Genomic DNA, 13685 nt, shown 5'->3' with positions numbered 1-13685 from the left:
TGTGTGTGTGTGTGTGTGTGTGTGTGTGTGTGTGTGTGTGTGTGTGTGTTTATGTGTACATTAGTAGTTAGGATTAATTTTCAATGTAAATACTCAAAAAGCATATCAACACTTCCAAGAAGCATCCAATCAAGTATTCGAAAAAATTTTGCTAACACAACAGAAAAGAGATTAAATGTCGTGTTTCATCTAAAGCTATTGCCATTAAGAGACATAATGAACATAAAACGAAAAGCGACAAAACTTTATTAACCATTATGACGTATAATAAAATAAAGCACAAAAAAAGTGTTAATGTCTCATTAATTTACTTATTTGTTGTTGTTTTTTATCTTTTTTTTTTTTTTTTTTCGTTCAAATCCAACTAAACGTATTGACGCTAAACCAGCAGTTTCGCCTGCAACTAAAAACTTTACACACACACACACATACACACACACACACGCACATACACATATATGCATATAACACATAGATAACATGCACATAACAAACATATCAATACACACAACTAACGCACGAACACAAAAATTAAGCTTCGTTTTATGTTATTTTGTGTTCCCTTACTCTTATGTTGTTCGTTTTATTTTGTTTTGGGAATAAGTCGAGCAAGTTCTTACTCTACCGGGAAATCACACTTTCACCGTAAAACCTATGTATAACAAGAAATATTCAAAATAAATTTTTAAAATCTATGGAAGTGAGAGCTGAATTGATTTACACCATACGACTGCAATTCGAATGTGTTAAACTATGAAATTTAAAGAGCCGGAAAAGGATGCTAGTGAAACTATTAGCTTGCCTCCATTTAATATTCACTTGCTGTGAATCTTTAAAATGTACACAAATAATATGAACAAAATTCCATTCAATTCAGTTCCATTCTACGGTTGAATGAGCTGAATGAACACAGAATTCGGTAACACAGGTTAGAATGAAATAACAAATGGAGTTTCGTTTTTTTTTCTTTTTTTTTTTATTCTCTTTGAACTCACTCTGCTATAGGATGCGCTCTTTTAAGTGTATTTCGTTTTCGTTTTACTTCCTCTTATTTTTCAGTTCCAGTTATGGTCACTTTAATGGTCATTACACAAAACAAATAATTTTATACAAAAACAAAAATCAAATTATTGAGTTCATTGTGTATGTATGTGAAGGCGTTTGGGTAACATATTCGTGACGTCTATTAAATATATAGAACCATTGCCGGCCAATTTCGACAAAAATTATTTAGATGCAATCAATGTGTTTATAAGTTACTTACCGCCCCAGCTCGACCCTTGCTTTAAGACGTTGCTTTCAATTTATAATGGTACGGGTATGTGTGCCCATTTTATTTTTTGCTTTTTGTTTTTTTTTTTTTTGTTGCAATAACTGCGATAGAGCACACAAAATTAGCAATCACTAACAAGAACATTTTAAATATACTGTTGTAAGTAAAAGACTATACCATGTTAGTGTAAAAACCCACACACATCAATGCACTTTAATTTTGCTAGAATTGCAATGATTTGGCCTCAATACATATAAATGCATCTGCATACACTTTAATAAGTTATTAAAGGTCATAATTACTTACTATATATCTAGAAAGAAGATGTAAACGGTTAACAGTTCTCTTTGCTTTGAAGAACGAAGGGGCAACAAAAACTTAATAAAATATTTAGGAACTTTCTTCAAAACAATTCGTTTAATCTTCCTCTTCTGCTTGTCTGTTCTTTAACTCTCTTTCACTTTGTTATAAGAATTCCTAAAAATTCCTACTTCTCGCTGAATTCCCGCCTCAGCACCGATGATGCTGAAGAATTGCAAACAAAACCCATTTAAATATGGTTTTTAAATATTAAATGCTGTTAGTGTAGTTGTAAGTTAGAAAATCGCAATAACGGCTTGTCTAGATAGTGCGAAGCCTTTCAAGATCTTTGTGAAAATCACCAAAAAGTGAGTCATTTTTTACTTATTGTTTATGACATAGCCAATCGTGCTAATGAATAGCATAAAGTTCTTCATCGCCCTGCACAGAATTGCTACTACTCGCCTACGCATTTAAACCTTAAACTCACTTCGGTTTCAAATGCTTAATGTTATATAATATACAATGTAACTTGTTGTGCAGCTCGCTGCATATCGTTGGGTTTATTTAACAGCCCACTTGCAGACCGGAAGTTCGTTACTTTTTAGACCTTTTGATATTTTATAATGGGTAGCCATCTTAAATATTTTTTTTAATACAAATACTTATCAGAAGAATGCAACGATACCTAGTGTTTAAGTTGCATCTTAAGACAAAACATATCAGTTATGCCCAAAGTGTATTTAAAACAGTAAAGTGAAAAAAAAAACAAAATAAATAAAAAAATTGTAATAAGTCTTGTCAAAAGTGCGACTGTATTTGGTTTGATCAAGTTGTTTTGTTAACCTTATATAGTTGCTCTTTTGAGAAATTTCTGCATGACTTAATTACTTGAGATGTGCACGCATACACGTATATAACTGAAATATAATAGTTGTTCAAAAAAAAAAAAAAAAAAAAAAACCAAACTTCAAATTTCTACGCAAACAACAATATTCGGCATATTTTTTCTTTTTTTGATTGCCTTAACTTAGTTGCTTTGAAATGAAGTTCTAGTCTATTAAGGCTGCCATCTATAGTATTTGTGTGTTTGCATACGAATCTTATGTCATTAGTTCGTCTCATCTTCTGAGAATTTAAAAGCATTCTTCGCTTGATTGCCTTATTTACAAAGTTTTTGTATTCTTTTCGGAGGAAAGTGGAATGCATATGTGAGTTTTATTATTAGATAAGTAAGAAAATAGTATCCGATTGTGATCGAATGCATTGTACTTATTAAGCTTTATGTTAAGAAAATTTAAAACAATAAAATAAAAGATGCTCACTGTAGGACCATAATATATAAATAGTAATCAGTGCATCCTTGTGTCTGTTGGAGTTCACGAGGGGAAAGATCACAAAATCAAGAAAGTCAAAACTGGTCTCAGTTGATGTTGTACTGATCCTATATCTTCTGACTGATATGTCCCCTATTCAATAGCAACCTGTTCATAGATTTCCATAAGAAAACAGAGTAGAGCACGGAACAATACAGAGCTTCTCATATCTTTGCCAAGTTCGAAGCTGATAGCTTAATTTTTCTGACTCGAAGAACGTTTACGGTGAACCTTACACAGATGGGCATCCGGATGCCCGAACAGATAGGCATGGACATGCCTAGACCGGTTCCGAATTTAATCCCGTCTCTAAAGCTTTCGTTTTGAGAGTTGCAAACGTTTCAATAAAATGAAGGTATCCGTAAACTCTCTTTGGTGGTTAGGAAAATACTCTCCAAACATCTGAACGAAGACAGCAGCTGTCAAAATAATGTAATCAATAACCCTCGGCAGATATGCAAGTATATGTCAGAACAATCTAAAAATTCACTGCATGTCTGCCCATAATCGATCGATAATGATCCATCGATCTATGATAATAAAATTACTTTTCATTTGCTATATTCTGGTTTTAAAATACATTGAGTGATGTGTTATACATATATATATATATGTGGACAGCCAAGTTCCACACAAATATTGTTGTACAATTGCAGATTGGAGTCCAAGTTCAAAGACTATTTCTAAATTATATCACGGAGCATAATAGTTACCCATGAGAGTATTATAGAACTATTTTTTAATGCCTAAAATTGGTATGCGTATAAGCCGACAAAGTAACTCTAATTAACTCCTTAGATTGCCTTCAATCCAAAATATGCATATATGATTTTGCATAAGTATACAAGGATGTAGACGGCCGTCCATCATATGTTCTTGCAATTGTAACTTGTATTGCAAATATCGCAATAAAAACTTGATTAAACTCGACAGAGCTCTTTTGAGGGTTACTGCGGTCTATAGAGAAATCATAAAAAATGAAAACAACAATAACTGTCGATTTTTGCTTCACAATTTACGCTATCGGCCTATTGTTCGAGCTCATAATTAACCTAAAACCTAAGATATGATTCGTCTTAATCAAAATTTAGGTACAGGAGTTGCTAGTATTTCTGATAGAACGATAGACCATGACTTTGTACTTTCCTACGTACTATTTATTTTTTTATGAATGTCACATATTGCATCACATAAAGCCTGAGTAAAAATGCTTGAGAACATTTTTTCGATCATTCAAAAATACAACCAACAATTTAGACAATTTTTTTAATTTTATTTATTACAAAATTCGTGTTCAATTGAAGACTTTGGAAAGCCTTTACATTTTAAACCGATTTAAGTAAGATTACTTATCGAGATTTTCTTAAGCGAAAGTACATTGATGACATTTGATAGTGTCACATAACTATAACATTAATAATTGAACACAGAAATAGTAGACTAACAAAATGACGAGAGATTGATTAGAGATTATAAGGATGTATTTTAATGTATCTTCAGCAAATCTCGAAATTTCAGCGACATTTTCTAAGATTATGGACGTCTTGAAAGTACTTAGAGAGAGAGAGAGAGAGAGAGAGAAATATCAATAAGATATTAAACTTTATTAAAACGACTGGACTCATCATCCGGCTTGTATTTAAAGCCGACAGCGTTGGTTGCTAGTGTCGATCCTCCTTTTTAGTCGTAGTAGAATTTATTTCTTTTGATCTAAATAAATTATAATAATAAGTAAAATAATATAACTAATCCATTAATAATGGCAAAACTTTCCCATTGGCTTTCACGTATAACTTCGTCAACCTGATCCTGCATTATGTTGTCGTATACCTATAAATTAGATATTACATCTTATAGCTAATAACTTGTTGACAGTAGAAGGAGGTTTCTATGCTTTTAGTTTTGTTTTTTTTTTAGTTTGCATACTTACACTACCGAGACATGGCACCATACTACAATTGTCTTGCAACTTGCAAAACCTACATATATCCACGAAATGCACCATAAAACAGCTGAAGGTTTTACAACTCATTTAAGTACATCTACTTGTCTAGCCATCGAAGCGTCATCTGTCTACCTGTTCACTTAGTGTCGTCTATTGATAGCACGTTCGTAACCGCAAGAATAACAACTGTGATCATCTCAACAATCCCAGCAAAAGCTGGGAATGGCAAAAGCAAAAGAATATAGTTTATAAGTGATACAAGCTATTCGACTGAAGCTTACCGCAAATGAACGAACGTGATCAAGCTGTTCCCTATCGCCTTCTCAATTCAAAAATCATCCCGATCAATCAATTGACTTGCTTCTTACATAAAACAATGCAATGCTAATGCGGACTTTTCAGTTGGGCATTATCAAAGAATCGCTTGAAGAGGCCCAGGATTTTCTCATTTATTGTGGAGGGTTTTCTAAAGCACTCAACTAGATTTTCTCTCAATATATAAAGCATAAAATAACTGAGATAGCTATATGAAAATCTGTATTGCAATTGATTGGTAGGTATGATCACTTACAATGTACGTATATATTCGAAGCGGGTATGTTTACAATTCTCCATACAAGCATCAAAAGTTGTCAATAGCTCTTCTGGGCAGCAGCTCGTTTAATTAATTAATTTCGTTCCACATACTGGTTTTCAAATGCCAATGTGTAGGAGACGATCCTGATAAATATTGTGCTTTCCAAAAAACCCCAAACAAAATAATCCAAAGGGGATAAAACGCAAGCTATATATATCCGTTCAATTTTGAATGGAATGAAGACGCAGAAAAAAGTTTTCTTTTGTCCTCTGACCAACAATACGGAAGGAATTGTCTCCGTTTCACATGATATGTTGACTGGCTTGTGTTTATGGAATCTTATAAGAGCACAAAATTCGCCAAGCTATTGATACAGTAACTAGTGTGGTTTCAGTTCATCAAGCACACTTTAGGCAACAGCAGCAATGTCTTCGTCTGCCCTACGAGCACTTTGTGATCTACGAACTTCTGGTTTATCATGAACATAATCTTAAATTTTTTCAGTAACCTTTGAATCATTGATTCACTTGAACGATTTGCAACACGAAAACATATATTAATTTTAAAATCACATTGGTTTTCGTAAGCAGTTGTTGAGTAATTTCGATTCGTTTTAATACGTTGCTTGTACATGTCTATGATTAAAACGGTAGATTATACTATTTGTTAAATGTCAAGGGGACACTTGTAAGAGAAGGTAGCTTTCAGGAAGTATTTAGTAATGACATGCAGACGCGAGATATGGAAAACTCTTTGCCAATATTGTAGGTTTGTTGTGAACGAGTTAAATCATCTTACGTAAGAAAGTAAAAGTCATGGCAATAAATGACAAATAAACGACGGGTGAACAGAGCAATATAATCCTGAAACCGTTTGAAAACTTTACATTTGTGTATATATGGATCGAAAAATTTGATAAGATATTATACTATAAATTTCATTAGAGACTATTGAAAGTTGAAGCATTTTATGAATTGAATGAAAAATCATACGAAGCGAATTAACTCAAAAGCTTGTTGTTCTTACTTGGATATTTTTCATAAGTCCTTTCAATGGCTTCTTGCAAATTTTACTAAATAATTTATTAGAGTAATATATATATATATATATATATATATTAGGTGCATGTGTGTATTTCGAGGAGCGACATCTACTGATTAAAATGCAAAGTATCAATATACAAAAGGATTAAATTCGATGATTTTGTCCTTTCTCTACGCACAATAACAGTTTTCCATTTATTATTATTGAGTTATTCAGTATATACAGACGCTAACCATTGCTGAAATTGCATTTTCTACATTCATTACTTTTGTTGTTGTTTAATACGAAGAAATCGGATGCCCATCATTATGATGATGCTACTGCATCATATTCCAATTGGCAACGAACTATCTGGAGGACCAAAAAAGTAAAAAAGATAATGAATTACAAGACTCAAGCTTGCAAAGAACTTTCGTACAGTTTAGCAGATTGATGAATCAAATGTTTCTGCAAAGGGCGGGAAAATGGCTACCATAAACCGAACCGGACCGAAAATACTATTTCGAACCGGTTCAACATCGCGGTTTCATTGCTCGCCAAGCAAAAAAATAAGAGTTTTCTACTACGACAATCCTAAGAGCAAAAAGTCATGTGTTAATCCAGGACAGTCGCCCATATCGATGCTGAAGCCGAATATTCGTGCCAACAAATTTTGGTATACATATGGTGGGATCAGTAAGGTATAGTGTGTTACGAGCTGCTAAAACCGAATGAAACTGTTACTGCAGATGTCTAGCGACATCAATTGAAGAAATTGAACGATGTATTGTTGGTAGAAAGAAACGTCAGCGATAGCGGTTAACAAACGCGAAGCCACCCTCTTGCATTGACAACGTTCGGCTATATTGTGCAAGAGTTTCTAAGGATACACTGTTGCAGTTCGAATGAGAAGTTTTGCTGCATCCAGCTTACTCCCCAGACATACCGTCTTCAGATCGATGCAGGATGGCTTGATTGGTGCGTGATTTCATGACGATGAAGAAGTGGGCAAACTAAGTGGGCAAGTGGGCTACCAAGCAAATATCCGTCTTTCGACGCTGTATCGCCATATTGTCAGAAAGATGAGAAAAAGTTGTAGAAGATGATGGAGAACGTTTTGATTAACATATATTCTACCAATTTTCCTCAATAAATGCTTTTTTTCCCCAAGTAAAAAGATGATCAAAATACATACAAGTACCTAATATACTTACATATAAATATTTTTTGATATCTTTTTATATTTGTTTATATTTTTTTATATTGCTTTTTTATTTCAATCAGCTAAACACAGAGAGAGAGAGAGAGAGAGAGGGAGGGGCGGAATCGCCGTTCCGCTTAGTTAAAAATTTGGATTTTTATTCATTGTTTCTTATTTTTATAAAATTTTTTTATATTTTTTTATTGATTTTCGATCAGAAATGCTACATGTTGGCAATAAAGAACTTCTTACCAAACAAATAGTGAAATGTTCATCAATGTCACTTCAAGTACAAAAAACATTCGTTAAATATTAATGTTAGTACAATGCGAGAAGACAAAATATGTACATATATATATATATATATGTATATATATATGTATATAAGATAATAAAAGACCGGGCACGCTAAACCACACGCAAACATTCACTCAATAGAAGACAGAGCAACATGAGTAATTTTTCTTTCTATTAACTTTTAAATTATTAACTCGAAGCAAAATAATAAAAAAGGCAAGCATTCGATTTATTTTAAGAAATATACACTGAACACAACACAGTACAATGTACGTTGCATTAAAGTTAAAATGTTATCAAAACATTCTATTAATCGTTTAAATGCGTCGTTTTTTAATGGAAGAGAAAAATTAAAAATCGAAAAAAGGAAGAAGAGAGGAATTTTGAATCCTTGAGATGTGTCTAAAAAGTATTTGCAGTCAATTTCATACGAAATCTGTCAACAACTCACTTGTTATAGTCAAACAAATACATTAAAATGCAATTAAATTTTTTTTCAAGTTAGTTTTGACACCGACAACTCGGTAGTCTATGATATTTGCTAAAGATCGACCTTTCAATCTCAACTAATAGTAAATATCTTGCTTTTCAACTTTTATCATTAAATTTATTTATATTTAGCCATTGAATACCTTATACTTTCCTGCAGCTACACATATACCGAGTTTTCAGAGTAGGACGTTACCTCTAAAAAGGTCCAAAAAGTAATCCGATCTTAACTACTGTCAATATCGTTCGTCCAAAACGCGTCAGGGCACCAAATTTCATCAAAATATCTTCAAAATTGCGGTCTTTAGATTGAACATAAAAAAACAAGCAAAGACGGACAGACCAATTTAATAATAACAGCTGTGTTTATCTTAAGTTCTTCTCGATGGTGCATAGCTGCGCGCAAGCTTAATTACAAATGGCGCAGGATATCAAAAATGTAATGTAAATGGAGGGACGGGCACATATGATCAAATCAATTTAGACTTAAGAATTCTTGTATTTTTTGATTTTCCTAATTCGCATTTCTCTCTATTCAAAAGCAAAAATATCTGCTCCACTCGTTGTGGTTTCCGAGCTGAATGTACAGTAAATTGATTTCGATACCGTCAGAAAAGAAAAACAAACAAAAACCTCTAAAACATGCAAACTTTCCCAAAAATAGATTAATAGATAAAAAAAAGAACCTTTTATTTCTTGGCCTATAAACGAAACAGAATGCAATTGTTACTGAACTTAACCCTATATCGTCCACAACGAACGTCCCCTTGTTGGGTGGAAATTCTTTGAAAAGCTAAGACATAGAACTTATGTTATGTGTGACCGACGCATTTGAGAAATTATGGGCAATATATCGACAATGATATTCATTATGAATAGAGGCGTGAACTAATTTCCAAAACAGATAATCGAACATTTCCGTATGTATTTGTCTAAGAGTCACATTTGCTTTATATCAGTAAATCGAATGGGAATTTGACTTGAGTACATACATACGTAAGATGATCATGTACTCCCGGTTGTAAACATATCGAGCGATTCGAAATTTTAAGAAGTTAAAGCTCTTATCCAATTTTGTAATCATCAAGTAAAGAAATTTCCTTTTCTTCTTATCCGTTGTAATGTCCATAAGAAACCAGGCGGAGAAGTTCTTGCTCTTGTAGAGCAAGTGAAATCACGATTTCGATTTAAGACGCATCCAACTGGTTAAACTACTACTAGTATAGAGAAACTATAAAAGATAAAAAAAAACAAAGTAGGAAATGCTACGCTCTAATAAAAGAACTTAAAAAGTCGTGCGTCAATTTATTCATTTCGATATGCAATACATCTTTGTTGCTGCTGCGACAGTATATGCGTACAATTTTTGTTTCGTTAAAAAACAAAAACAAAAAAAACTCTTCACATATTAGATACGAGAATGCATTTGCTAATAAGATGCAGATGCATAGAAAATATTTATAAACTAATTACAAACTGCAGACTTTAGATAACTTAAGCGGAACGAGATGACTTGGTTTTGTAAAAGACTGAGAAAAATTTACATTTTAATGTAAATCAATTTGAATGCAATGAAAATTTCATTTTCTTTTCTTAATAAGAAACCATTTTTCATTCTGAATAATTGAAAATATTATGTTCACATCGCGATTGTGAATCTCATACGCTCACCGTTACATGCTCACCTTTTAATTATCATTTCATTCTTGTACCCCGTTATACTGACATATCAATTAGTTTTGTCAATCCGTTTGTAATAAACGTCATAGCTTTTCGTCACGGATTCATAAACGATAACCGAATCGTTTTTTATTCCCGGCTTGGAAACTTTGTAATTATATATGTAATTTTATAAAACCAAAAAAAAAAAATTCATTTAAGCATGTCCCACTGTCTATCCCATCTAGCGATTGCGCAATGTCAAATGCATTTTCAGGAAGTCTTTACTTTAACGCCAACCACCTTTCCTCCGAAACGAAGTAGGCTTAATTTATACCCTCACCACCATTTACTGCGATTGTATTGCAATATTAAATAAAACTATTCTGTTCACCCCGGATTACGAAATACACTACTGATTTGCGAAACAAAGTCTTTTAATAATAAATTATAATTGAAATAATCGTAGTTGACATTAACTGCTTCGCTCAAGAGAAAGATTAAATGTCCATCGCTAACAATACAATTCTTTCGGTCCGTCCTTCTGTCAGAAAGATAATAAGTCCGTGATGAAAGGGCATTCATTTGAGGCTATCGTCGTGCATACCGTAACGGTGCCCAGACAGACGCACACACACACACACACACACACACACACACACACTCCAAACACACACACAACAAGAACAAAGTTAATCAAAGGGAGAAACGCAGCTTATTGAGTTTTCATCACCTCAGTTTTACGCGAAAATAATACAAAAAGAGTCTGATGAAAAAAAGAAAAAAACAAGCAGTAACGCATAGTTTATACATACAAACGGCCACTGTGCTCCCCCAAAAACATGCACGCACACACACACACACACACACACATACAAATGCACGTTTATATACGTAAATTCGAAAAGGTATCTCCCAATCACAGCGTCAACCCAACAGCCACAAATAACTGTCACTCTTTTTGATTTGATGGATTTCTCGGACATTTGTTCTGTAGGTTTTCAGAGACCCAGATGCGATAATTTGGCTTGTTTGCGTACGCAACCAAATGAAAATGAGTCAGTCTCATCACTCAAAATGATTGTGTGTTTAGAAAATGATGATGATGACCGTGAATATTCGAATACTATATTATAGCGTTGTACGGGTGTGCGCCGATTCATACTTGAAAACATTCTATTTTTTTTTTTTTTTACTTTTAATGATGATTGTATTTTAACAGTTCAAGAGTCCCTGTTCAAAGACTCTACGCACAGTGTACACCCATCCGTGTATATCTTATGCAAATTATCAAATTGCTATCTGAAATTTATATTCTCGGCCGATTGAGCTTTAAGCGTGTGATAGGTATTAAGGCGTCAATTGGTTATAAACAGCTTGCGTCTCACATTTGCCTCAACATTTCTGAATATTGACAAAGTCATACTCCTAAACGCTCGGAAGTGAATATGAATGAATACGCGTATACACAATTACACACACACACACACACACTAATAGAATTGCCATCCCATCCGACAAAAAGATAAATAAAAATTGTTATATTCCAATGTAATGACAGACATATACACACGTATAGTTTTCGCAGTACCTGTAGAGCGGCGTACTTAAGCATATTACAAATCGAATTATCAAAAATTATGATAGCTTGGTTTGGGAAGCGTTCGTTAGCCGTTGGTATAGAAATTCAAGTAATAACCGCATTTCGTTTTCATTATTTGAATCACGTACAACTTTACGACCCCATAACAAAAAAAAAAAGAAATAATAATAATCGATATACATGTACTTGCACACACAACGAGGTAGTGCACAAGTACGTTCTAACAATCCATGATACATGAAATGTATCGAATATATCAGTGACGGACGTAGCGATTTATTATTTTTACTTGCCAGCAAATGTTCATATTAACATAAAGTAATTTATTGAATTCCCCCCCCATTCCCCATTCCCCATCCACCAATGGAATTTCAAATTTTAACATTAAGTATTAATAATTGATTGCTGCTGAATAGTAAATAGTAAATGGTAGTAAGAATCGTTAATGAATTTAGTTACTACTCGCCTGTTTATGTCTGCAGTGATAGAGTTATGAATAATAATGTGCCCTCGCGATCCGGTTGTGAAAGTAAGAGACGACACTGATATCCTAAAATTTGCATAACATACATGTTCGCGTAAATAAACCGCGATAAATTGAAAGATATAAGGAGGCAAACATAATTATCGAAGGAAAGTGTTAAATAAACAATGGAAGCGGATGCTAGAATATGTGGCTCGTATGAGATAAAAATTTTGTAGAAATTTACTTTAATACCTTGTGCTTGAACTGTTTGCAATATTCAACTAATTAAAAGCGACAGTGAAGAAGAATTGTGCAAACGTACGCTAATTAATAACACCGCATAAATTTCATGTTTTCATGTTTGTTTATATTTTTAATTTAATTTAATTTTTTACTTTCTTTCTTTTTCTTGTTTTTTTCTTTGCCTTTACTTGCTTAATGATAATAGCATAGGAGAAATATCAATTCATCTAAACTTTTCCTCAGTGTTGTTCTTCTTGTTTAATTGAAAAAAAATTCAAGTTAACCCAACAATAATAATAGCAACAGCAATTACAACAACAACAACAATCACAAGAATAACAATAACACAAAAGAATATTAAGTATGTAAATGAATTTTGGTTTGTTTGTTTTTTTTTTTTTTTTGGAAAATATTTCGTATACGAAATTGTGTTATGTGCCAAAATGCTCTTATGCGTTAAAGCGTAACATGTGTATATGTAATATTCAATATGAACAAGAGTAGCTCTTGTGTGTAAAGTAATAATAAATAAAAGTGCATCAATTGTGTGCATGCATGTATGTATGTACGCATCAAGAGAATATATAACAAAGGTAGTAAAACGAAAAGACCGACAAGGATTGCACAATAAATATACAAATAATAACAAATATAATTACAATAACAACAATAATAATAACAAATACAATAATAACAACAAGAGTAACGAGAATAACGTTTGCTTGCATATAATAATAAGAACGCAAAAACTAAATCATCAATCCAGGCCTGGTGACGACAAACAATGCTACGCAACGAAAAAAATTATTGAAAAAATCAAGCGAATCATTAAAATCGGATTGCGACAAGGTCCATGTTTTCAGGTACGCAATACAATTTTATCGATACGATTGCGTATAGCATTGCATCAGGTCATGTTGAAAAATCTTTCCCGTTAGTTTATTTATATATTTATTTATTTATTTATTTATTTATTTAACAAATTGATTCCTTTTACCCATGCGAGAATTTCATTCAAGCGTTTGCTGGTGAATGTGTTCATTCACACCTTCACAGCAAAAGTGTTTGTACGGTTGCGTGCGTGTGTGTTTGTTTCTTTCTTTCTTTCTTGCTTTTCTTTTTCTTTTTTTTTTTATTATTTTTTAAACCAAACTCCTGGACATTGTTTTTGATTTGTTTAATGATTTAAATGACCTTTAGCGTAAATTGAGCGAAAACTGGCTGGCGATGGCA

At 32.9% G+C, this 13685-nt stretch overlaps 1 protein-coding gene across 22 annotated transcripts in view; it reads left to right on the top strand.

Annotated features, from left to right (window-relative positions):
• Positions 1-13685, top strand: part of LOC119633132 (small conductance calcium-activated potassium channel protein) — a 244980-nt gene that overhangs the window by 135169 nt on the left and 96126 nt on the right. The window contains exon 1 of one of the 22 annotated variants that reach the window (XM_038026625.1): positions 13198-13315. The exons of the other annotated variants lie outside the window; for them this stretch is intronic. The gene's annotated coding sequence lies outside the window, so the exon portion shown is untranslated. Of the gene's footprint in view, positions 1-13197; positions 13316-13685 lie in introns of those variants that run through there. 22 annotated transcript variants of the gene reach the window in all.

This window comes from Glossina fuscipes, unplaced genomic scaffold, assembly GCF_014805625.2.
Source record: "Glossina fuscipes isolate IAEA_lab_2018 unplaced genomic scaffold, Yale_Gfus_2 0, whole genome shotgun sequence".
Lineage (NCBI taxonomy): Eukaryota > Metazoa > Arthropoda > Insecta > Diptera > Glossinidae > Glossina > Glossina fuscipes.
This window is presented reverse-complemented; position numbering and strand designations above follow the sequence as displayed.